At 35.6% G+C, this 11,376-nt stretch overlaps 1 pseudogene; it reads left to right on the top strand.

The window, feature by feature from the left end:
- Positions 1-548: 548 nt before the first annotated feature.
- Positions 549-11,376, top strand: part of LOC121482131 — a 124,823-nt pseudogene continuing 113,995 nt past the window's right edge.

The raw sequence follows: 11,376 nt of genomic DNA, 5'->3' as shown, positions 1-11,376 counted from the left end.
CTAATTTAGAAGAATAGCAATTTGATCTAAATAAAAAGTCATGTTGCATAGAATGTTATATAAATATGTCTTTTGTTGCTACATGTATTAAATCCTTATTTTTCTAGTATAGTCGTCTTAAATTAACTATAACATTTGAAGGCCATGGAAGTGCTTTTTAAAAGACTTGAGTCCTCCAGTTTTTATATGATCAGTGATATTGCTATAATTCCTGTGATGGATAGTGAATAATGACATTTTGTTAGTGTCACATTATCAACTTTCTTGAGAAGCAGAAATCTGACCTTTAAATCTTCATTAAACGTGTAATTTTTTTCACTTATTGCCCCTAAAATGGTTTATTGCAAAGTAAAAAATTAAGTAAGTTATAATTTTATACCGCAAAACAAGGAAACAACCATTGTGGCAACAGACATCAGAATACTCTCTCACTTGCTAAGGCAGGACTTCTTGGCTTCTATTCCCCACTCAAATTTTACATATGCATGTCCAGTATTTTCCCATGGCCTTTCTGAGTAACATCTTGGTGGCTTGAACTTCTTGGGATCATGGAACCATCTATGGCCATGAGGAAAGTAGGTGGTGCACCAAGTGAGTCCTCAGAGGACAGCACCAAATTCTTCTCCCCGCTCCACAAGAGATTTGAAGCATCTCCCAGTGTGCTTCGTTTTATCAGCAAGAACCTAGTAACTATGCCTTATTTAAAGCATTAAGCCTAAGTTATATTGCATTTGAAAAGCTTTGGGAAAAGAAGTACAGTATTGATGTTTGTCTGTAAACTTAACCACCAGTTGAAGCAAGAACTCTATTCCGTGAACCTAAATCTCTCATGCACCAAGAGAGAGCACAGCAGAAACTCACAGTACAAAATGGAGAACTCCCAATCCTAAACCAGCTCATGTGAATTCAAACTATTTAATAAATAGCACTGTTTAAAAATAAAAATTCTGGAACAAATGTCAAATCAGACATTAAGGCAACACATGTAAATTGGACCTGTCCAAACCAAGACACATAGTTAGCCTTTGTATGTGTCACCACTGTCAGACCTTCTGAATTACTGCCACTCATAGATGATTTATCGGATTCACATGGAAAATATTTGTCAATTTGACTACTTTCCAATTTAATTATCTCAACTTTCATTTCCATAATAATTATGCTCATCATATATGTTCTTGAAATATCCTTAATGCTTTTATAGTTGTTGGATAGCATAAGAATAACAACATGAGTTAAATGCTTCAAAATTAAACCCATATTCAACAAAATGTGATGCTTGCTCATAATTCCTACCACCTATTGTTGGTATGGACAGACCTAATGTATTTTGCTATGGAGGATAGCTTTTTCTCACATGTGTGAAAGTAAATAAGAGGTCACTAGAAGAGAAGCTTCTAGTTTTAATGCTACTGAGTAAATTATCCAAAAAATTCAACCCATATGAAATTACATAAAAGGAAGATTGAAAAAATATGACCCATCAGAGAAATGCCCGATTATAAATCCATGCCCCAAAGCTGAAATCCAGAGCCTTTAATAGCAGGAGAAATATTTGCTGACCTTTTGTTTTTGTATTGAATGACCATTCCACTCTTCTCTGAAAGAAATCCTATTACGTTTCAAGTTTCAAAAGTCATTCCTTTTCGTTACCTTACTCTCTCCTCTGTGTTTTTATTCCAGCTTGTAGCTACATGTCCTGAATCATCATCATGTTTTCTTTTAAATACTTGCTTATTTTTCTATATTGTATAAGGCTCTGTCTAGGACAAGGCCAAGTCTTATTCCTTGTATTTAAACATCCACTTAGTGTGATTTAAAACAGAGTAATAGCTCAAGACATGTTTGTTGAAAAGACATCAAGATTGCATTCATTTTCTGGTCATAACTGTCCTACTAATCACCTAAATGATTACCATTGAAAAATTCAGGTTGATTTATAATACTGAAAATTTTGTGGACTTCAGTATGACAGTTGGATTTCTAATAACTATACTTGAGACAAAAATGGCATCAAAATCTATTCTGATTGCCGTAATGCTTTTAAATAAACAGAGGCAAGCAGAATTTGTGTAATTTCTCAAAACCAGCAATACACATATGTTTATGACCAGTTGTTCAGCCTATAGAAGTTGGTGTGCATATGTATTTCTAACAGCCTGATAATAAATATGTTACTCCTGAAGAGGGCTTTGGTATTGTGGATGGGAAGATGATTTTATATAAATACATAAGTTACATCTTTCTGTAGAAACTTTGTCTCATATTACAGTGTCAGATTCAGTGTTGAGTTGTTGGCACTATAATAATGAATAGCAATTTTCACATGAAAGACTTTATAAAATCCTTTCATTCTTCAGCTTACTACCCACACAAGAGAACAATTTGGTTCAAGTACTTAAAATGACATATGACATATTTAGTGGCACCTGGGTGATTCAGTCAGTTGAGGGACTGACTCTTGTTTTTGGCTCAGATCATGATCTCAGGGTCTGGGGATCGAGCCCCATGTCCTTTTCTGCACTCAGTGGGGGTCTACTGAAGATTCTTTCTCTCTTCCTCTGCCTCTCTCACCCTTCACACACATTCTGTCTCTGTCTCTCTCAATCAATCAAATCTTAAAAAATAACATATTTAAAAATAGTAATTTGTCATGAGGCTTTCTTTAAGCCATCGATGTTTTTGGCACATGAAACTGGCTCTCACATAAAAAGGACCATTTTTTTTTAAATTATGAAAAACATAGTGTGTTTCAGGGAGAAACCATGTTTAAAGCATCTCCTTTTGTCAATGTCATTAGGCTTACCTAATCAGAGCTTTCATTCAATGTCTGCAAAATTTAGAGTGTCCTTAAGCACAAAATCTATGCATGCCAATATACAGAACACGTGGTGTTTCTATTTCAAGGAAAAATTGTGTTTACCCTATTACCTGTCATCATAATACCCATCAGAATTGTTGTTGTAAGTCATTCATCATCTTAGAAGTAAATAATTTTCTTGATGTGTTGTAGGAAAAATACATCAATACAGAGAATGATGATGGTGTGATTATAGTAATTATCACATGTAACATGGGTAGTTACTACTATTCTGTTCTAATTCATTATAGAGCTAGTAAAAGTCACACTAAGGAGGATATCCAAGGTGAAATAACATTAAGGAATTTTTGTTCACTGGAAATGAAATGAATAAAAGGCTTTGAAGTAGATTTGATTTACAGTTTTTTTCTGGCTAAACTCTAGGGCAAATTTTAATTAGCTATATTATGATTTTGAGAGGAATTAAAATAACTTTCAACTGGAAACAGTATTATTATAAATAGTCATCTAAAAGATGAGAAAGTCAAGAAGATTATAGATATTAAAATGTTCTATTATTCCAAAAGTTAACATTTGTGTTGTTGATTATAATTTTCTTTTACTAGATCCTGGATTATCCACAGGCAGAAATCAGTTTATTGTTATTTTTCTTGTAATGCCAAACAAAGTGGTATATGGAATATATTGGCATATGGGAAGTGATCATGTGTGCTGAGTCTCATACTGGTGTGAGAGATCTGATTGTTAGATTTTCAGGAATTGTACAGACTGGTGTTGTCTTGGTAGCTTGACATCAGGCATGGTGGGAATATTTATAACATAGAATTAGTCAAGAAGAAGGCTTTTCCCCAGAGAGCAGATTATTAAACATTTACTGGCATACCACCAGAAAGCTTTCAATAAATGGTAAATGAACAAAGAATGAGTGATTGGTTTTAAAAATAGTGATAATCTACAATAATACAAAGAAATACAAACTACTCATGAAATAAACACACAGCATTAAATAAGATAAAATATTTGGAATTTGGTGTCATATAGGCTTCCCATTCTAATGTGGACTCTAGCACTGACTAGTTGTATATTCTTGTGCAAGAAATTTAGACTCTTTGAGGTGGAAGTCTCTTCCACCTTGTAAGGATACAAGGAAAAGTCTGCAATCTGGAGGAGGGCCCTCACTCAACCATGTGGCACCTCAATCTTGGACTTCCAGCCCAAAGAACTGTTTTGAACGAAAAGCCAACAAAGATTAAGTGGGTAATGATAAAAATGAACACCCATTTTCTTTAAAAACAATTAGATTAGGAGTTTGTACAAAGGCTGAATTGCACATTTTTGATGCAGAGGCATTGAATTATGAAGGCAATCCTAGTTACATACCACTGGCAACTTTGAAAATGTCTGTACAGCTTGTGGTTTCCCTCAGGCTTTGAAATAATACCCTGTGGTCTTATGTATGGTTTGGGGTCTGTGCATATTAGTGGACAGTGGTTAGTGACTGTAGGTGAAGATACAAAGTAATGTGAAATCCCTAAGTATATATGGAAAGTGATCTGCTCCTGGAAGTGGTAGCAAGTTTCCACGGGGAAAAAAATAAAACTTGCAGCTGATAAAGATGATGATGATGATGAAGAAGAAGAAGAAGAAAAAGAAGAAAAAGAAGGAAGAAGGAGGAAGAAGAAGGAAGAAGAAGGAAGAAGTAGTAGTAATAGTAGTAGTAGTAGTAGTAGTAGTAGTAGTAGTAGTAGTAGGGGCAGCCCCGGTGGCTCAGCGGTTTAGCGCCGCCTTCAGCCCAGGGCCTGATCCTGGAGACCCGGGATTGAGTCTCACATCAGGCTCCCTGAATGGAGCCTGCTTCTCCCTCTGCCTGTCTCTGCCTTTCTCTCTCTCTCTCTCTCTCTCTCTTTCTCTCTCTCTTAAATAAATAAATAAATAAATAAATAAATAAATAAATAAATAAATAAATAAATCCTTAAAAAAAGAAGAAGGAAAAGGAGGAGGAGAAGAAGGAGAAGAAGAAGATAATAATGATGATGGTGATTTTGATGATGAGGAAGCAAAAGAAAAGCTTGAGTAAGTAAATGTAAGTGTAATACTCCAGCTAAAAATAGACAATGCAAAAGACTCAAAACCATTAACAGTAAGATCAAAAGGTAAGGAATCCTTCAAAAAAGAAGAAGAAGAAGAAGAAGAAGAAGAAGAAGAAGAAGAAGAAGAAGAAGAAGAAGAAGAAGAAAACAAAACAAACAAGACAGAAAAAATCTCCTAAGACACCAAAAGAACCTAGTTCTGTTGAAGACATTAAAGTGAAAATGCGAAAAAAAGGTGGCTCTCTTCCTAACTTGGAAGCCAAATTTATCAATTATGTGAAGAGCTGCTTCTGGATGACTGACCCAGGAACTATCCAAGATCGCTGGCGGTGAAGGAAGTCTCTTAAAGGCAATATTTTAAATAGTTTGCTAAAATTTTCCATCTTATTTCATTTCTGTAATGGATAATATATGGCTGTCCTTTTTATAATACAGAGTGTGAACTTTCCCTACCATGTCTGATAAATATTGTCCAGGTCCCATTGCTAAAAATGTGTTGTCCAAAATGTCTGTTTAATTTTTAAGAGTGGAATTTTACCTTTACCTGGTTTTAAATATATGTGGAATGTCATAAGAGCAATGGTGGTCAGATAAACGGAAATGGTAGGGAGACAAAAAATATATATGTGAAATAAACTCAGTATTCTAATGAAATAAAAAAAAAAACTCTTTGAAGTAACTTGCTCAATGGTGTGTATGAGAGAGAGAGAGAGAAATGGAGGTAATAATGTTCACCATATAGGAATATAATGGAGACTACTTACAATTTATGAGATTGAATCATAGGGAATATATTTTGTTATACGTCACAAACATGTCACTTATTTGACATGGCTTGACTTTTATAGTAGGTGTGCAATAAATATTGGAAGGGAGACAAAAGGAAAGAGAAATAAAGAAGGTTAGGAACAAAGAAACAAGAATATAGAAGCTTCAGAATTTTATTCAAGAATTTTTTCCACTATGTCCATACACATCCTGCCCAACCATCCAGTTCAGTAATATAATCAGAGACTTACACAAGCAGACTGTGATGTTCTCACAGTCTGGCTTAAGGTATTGAAGCCCCTAGAGCTTCCTTCTGCACTGGGCAATATACGTCTAAATATGTGATGTGTATTAGTATATTGTAATCTTTTGACAATGGTAGTCCATTTAGACTATATTTTGGGGACTAAGTTAAGAAACACTATTTATGTAGCTAGCTAACTCATTTTAAAAAGTAATATATGTCTTTTTTTGAGGAAAAAATTCCTATCCGTACTGAATTTTAAAATAGCTGTATATCTAGAAAACACATGTAAATATTAATTAGAACATAAATCAGATCATGCTGTGCATCCTGTTCTGCAGAATGTGTTTCAAACTAACAAATATGCCATGGCTATCTTTCCATTGAATGCAGAGAGAACTTTTTTATCTCTTATTTTTATATGATGTTCCATGGTATGGATGATTCAAAGAAGACTAAATCAATATTCTCTCACTTTTGGCTTTCACGAACAATGCAGCAATAAGCATTTGTATATGCATGTATATATGTTTTTACATGTTACTTTCATACATGGGTAGTTATTAATATATGATGAAGCCCTAGAGTTGGAAGTCTTCAAATTTGGCTAAATAATTGTTCTCCAAGGAGGTTGTGCTAATTTATATTTTCTCCAGAATGGCATTTTTTTCTCCATATATTAAAAACATAAATCATCTCTGGAATATTTTCAGGAGTTGAAAGAACTCTTTAAATTGGTATTAATTGGTTATTACTGAGGCTGATCACCTCCATGTGTATTTATTTCTTTTTAATTTTTTCTGCCCACTTTCTCTTCATATTTTTGGCTTATCTTTCTGTTGGATTGTAAGGCATCTTTTTAAAAAATATATTTGTCTGTCAGTATGTTCCAAATAATGTTTACATTTTTGTTTTTCCTTAACTTTCTCTGTGGTACTTTTTACTATGTCAACATTTTAAAATTTTATGTCATGAAGTCTGACAGTATTTTTTTTAAAGATTTATGTCACACACACATCCCTATCAATCCTTCCATTTTCCAATAGTTTATACATATTTTTATACTTAGATCTTAAATCTCTAGGAAATTTATTTTCGTGAAATGATTAAGCATCAGTTCCTTATTACCTAATGACTGTAAGTTATCCCAAGGACACTTATTGAATTATCCACTTTCCCTTGTCCATTTGATTACTTGTTTTCCAAGGGAGAGAGGTAAGACGGCAGAGGAATAGGGTGACCAGAAACTTGCCTCCTCCCTCAAATAACAACTAGATAAATATCAAATCATTCTGAAGACCCAAGAAACCAGTTGAAATACTTCCTTTCCTATATTTGGATTGTCAATGTATCTTGGGTATAGACTTCCAAAAATTATTTTCCAGTGGTTATTCTAGTCTAGCAACTACAATATCCTGTTGTAATTTTGTTTGTTTTATTATATATTTTAATATTATCTAGGACAAATTCCTTTTCATCACTTTGTGTGTGTGTGTATGTGTGTGTAATTTACCTGGCTAGACTTGACATTTTCTTTTTCTAGATAAATTTTTAAATATTTTGACATATTGCAAATTGAAAGACACAGATGCGCACACATTGGAATTTTCATTGAGCATATGCCTAATGTGATATAACATGAATTTCTGTATTTCTTTCTTTATTTAAGCTTTCCTTCTTGCTTTTGCAGGTATTTTTGCAAAAGTATTTTCAAGATTATTATTTTTTGTTGTTGTTATTGGGAATGTGATTTTTTAAAATTTAAATTCAATTGGCCAACATATAGTAAGTACATCATTAGTTTCAGATGTAGAGCTCAATAATTCATCATTTGCATATAACACCCAGTGCTCATTACATCAGGTTCCCTCCTAAATGACCATCACCCAGTTACCCCATACCCCCCACCTCCCCTCCAGCAATCCTCAGCTTGTTTCCTGTAGATAAGAGTCTCTCAGGGTTTGTTCCCTCTTTCTTTCCATTCTGTTTTCCCTCCCTTCCCCTATGATCCTCTGCAATGTTTCTTATATTCCACATATGAGTGAAACTAATACAAGAGAGCTAGTTTCTTGTCTCATGGAGTTGAAGAATGAATGTCATGGACAAAGGAGAGTGAGTAAAGTGATAGAAGTTTATTAAACAAAGATACAGAGAAAACTCTCAGAAGTGAGAGAGGTCCCAACAGGGTTGCAACTGAGGGCTTTTTGGCTGTCCTTTTATTGAGAACCTAGCCAGGGACCCCATAGCCTTGAGATTCTGGTGCAGCCTTGGTTTGAGCAGGGACTATTGATAATACCCTCAATGACTTATTTCTTTGTGGTTTGGTGAATTTCTGATTACTTGGTAGCCATTAAAGGAAGGTACTCCCTAACATTTTGGAGCTAAGGAGCCAGGTTTATTTATTTTGTTCCTGTTTTTGCTGTCTTATCTCTGTTTCCTTGGGATGGGTAGGAGCCTGAATCTTGGCCTTTTGGTTTCCTTCAGGTTTATGGGAACCCACGGATCTACGGGAGCTGACTTTGGGCCTTTCCCTTATCTTTCCCTGCCTAGCCCCACCTGCCTCTAACTCATTCCTACATAAAAACCATATGATAATTGTCTTTCTTTGATGGACTTATTTCACTCAGCAATAATACCCTCTAGTTCTATCCATGTCAATGTAAATGGTAAGTATTCATCCTTTCTGATGGCTGAGTAATATTCCACTGTGTGTATATATATATATACCACATCTTCTTCTTTCTCCTTTCGTGTGTTGATGGAAATCCTGGCTCCTTCCATAGTTTGGCTATCCATGTGGGATATTCTTTTAAATTGCATTTTCTAAACTGTTATTTGTGCACAATAAAGGTAGGGGATTTTGTATATTTGCTTTTAGCTTTGGCACTATTTTGAAATTCTTCACCATTTCTAATGCCTTTTGTGGTAGTTTCTCCTGGGTTTTCTATTTTTTCTACGGTTTTCCATATATTACATATTGAGTACTGTCCCTCTGTTTTTAGTCTAATGTCATTGGCAAGCAATTCCAAAATAATGACAAGAAAAGAAAGTATTTTTTACCTTAAACCTGACTTTGTTGGCAAGGCTTTTAGGATTTCACCAGTTAACAGGATTTGTGTAGGCTGGTGAGATGTGTTACACGTGTTTATCAAGGTACATGCTCCATCAGCTCCTAGTTTCTTACAGTATTTTAAAAAATTTATTATACATTTATTACAACTTCCCATGTGTTTTCCCCCTACTATTTTTATTTATTTATTTATTTATTTTTAAAGATTTTATTTATTTATTCATGAGACACACACAGAGAGAGGCAGAGACACAGGCAGAGGGAGAAGCAGGCTCCCTGTGGGGAGCCCAGTGTGGGACTCAATCCCAGGACCCCGGGATCAGGACCTGAGCTGAAGGCAGACGCTCAACCACTGAGCCACCCAGATGACCCACTCCCACTATTTTTAGAGAGCAGTAACCATATTTCTAATCAAATTCAGAATGTAACTGTGTTACATTTCACTGATAATTTAATAGACTAGTAAAATTGATTTGCTATCTTATTTAGAATTTTTGCAGATACTCATAAATAGGAGATATTTGTAACTTTCTTTCTCAGTCCTATCTTTTTTCCTAATAGTACTATTATGATTAAGAAAGGACTGGAAATATTTCTCTCAGTTTATATCAGTGGTTCCCAACCCTGGCTGTACATTAGAATTTTAAAAACCATAAACATTAAAAAATTATTGGGGTCGGGGCCCCACCCCAGATCACTTGCATGGACTGGAGTATCAGAATTTCAGTGTAATGTAGTCTCAGATTTCTTCTCTTTTTATCTTGTGTTAAATATGCGTGCCACATTACTCATTCTTTCCAGCTGAGCAGAATAAGGGAGTCAGCATGCATCTGTCACCAAACCAAGCATTCATCCATTTTTCTCTGGAGCAAAACTAGAAGTTTCTCAGGGTATTGGCCATTTGAAACTTTCACTAGGTGTTCATGACCCTTCTGTAAATAGAACAGCTAATGACATTAAAGTATTAAGTCTTCAATGAGATAGCAGGTTATGCTTAGTATCTGATTTTGAACCTATTATTTTCCCCACCACCTCTTTGTCCATCACAACTCACTTTTCCTATGTTCCTCTACCAACTTCTCTCTTCCTTAGAGTGAAATTGGTCTTCCATGCTTTAGATTCGTTCTCGCCTCTCCATAATAACAAATTTGTCCCCCAAGAGTCTCTTTCTCCCTGTCCTTACATTCTATTTCTCTATTTATATTGCAAATGTCCCTCTTCTGCCAACTGTGACTGTACCATGTTGTTCACTGTGCCTCAGAATTCATCTCTTGAAGGCAACCTTCCCACCCAACCTTAACTTGCTCCTCTGCTCCCAAGTTAAGCTTCAGGCTCTGTATGGATGCTCCGCCCCCCCCACCCCCTCTTTTTTTGAATAGTTAGAGGGAAACCAATCTCTTTGATAACTTTCACAATATTTTTCATTCTTGAATAAGTACTATCATCTGCTTAAGAACTGACTTCCAGGGCAGCCCAGGTGGCTCAGCAGTTTGGGGCCGCCTTCAGCCCAGGGCGTGATCCTGGAGACTGGGGATCAAGTCTCACATCGGGCTCCCTGTATGGAGCCTGCTTCTCCCTTTGCCTGTGTCTCTGCCTCTCTCTGTCTCTGTGTCTCTCATGAATAAATAAATAAAATCTTAAAAAAACAAAAAAACTTCCAATCAGTAGAGGGTGGGGGGTGGGGGGACAGGGTAAATGGATGATGAATATTAAGGAAGGTATGTGATGTAATGAGTACTGGGTATTACATAAGACTGATGAATCACTGACCTCTACCACTGAAACAAATAATACATTATATGTTAATTAATCGAATTTAAATAAAAATATTCTCTTGGAAAAATCGGAACCAAATAAACTGACCGTTCTTAACATCCCTCTGCAAGATATAAATCTCTAGGACCATTCACTAATTTGTGTGTTCACATACCCATGCATTGTAACATTCTCCACCAAACTCACATCCTGTTTTTCTCATTCTAAATTTGGTTACTATTTGCCTCTAAGAGACCAATGTTGTATTCTCAATCACTTTACTGGCAATGTGATTTCTCTCTGGCCTGACACACTTTCTCTGTGCTTTCTCACACTGAGACTCCTGATTCCCTAACCCTATGTATCTTGTGTAAGGATTTGAATAAAACACACTCCCCATTCCTACACGTAATTCATCCGTCAACTTTATATTAAAAAATTCTGTTCATCTGGGACTTTTATCATCTGCTTACAACTCCTTACCTCTCCTCTCTATACTGCCACCTACCAAACTCCCAGGCATCTCTCCCCTCAATTCATTAAATATTCTAGCTTCCAGATGTTAACCCTCATTCACACCAAGCCCTGCCACCACCCTGTTTGATACCTTATCACTGAACCCACCCAC

Source organism: Vulpes lagopus, chromosome 24 (assembly GCF_018345385.1).
Source record: "Vulpes lagopus strain Blue_001 chromosome 24, ASM1834538v1, whole genome shotgun sequence".
Classification (NCBI taxonomy): domain Eukaryota; kingdom Metazoa; phylum Chordata; class Mammalia; order Carnivora; family Canidae; genus Vulpes; species Vulpes lagopus.
Note: the sequence above shows the minus strand (reverse complement) of the source record. Positions and strands in the feature narration are given on the sequence as shown.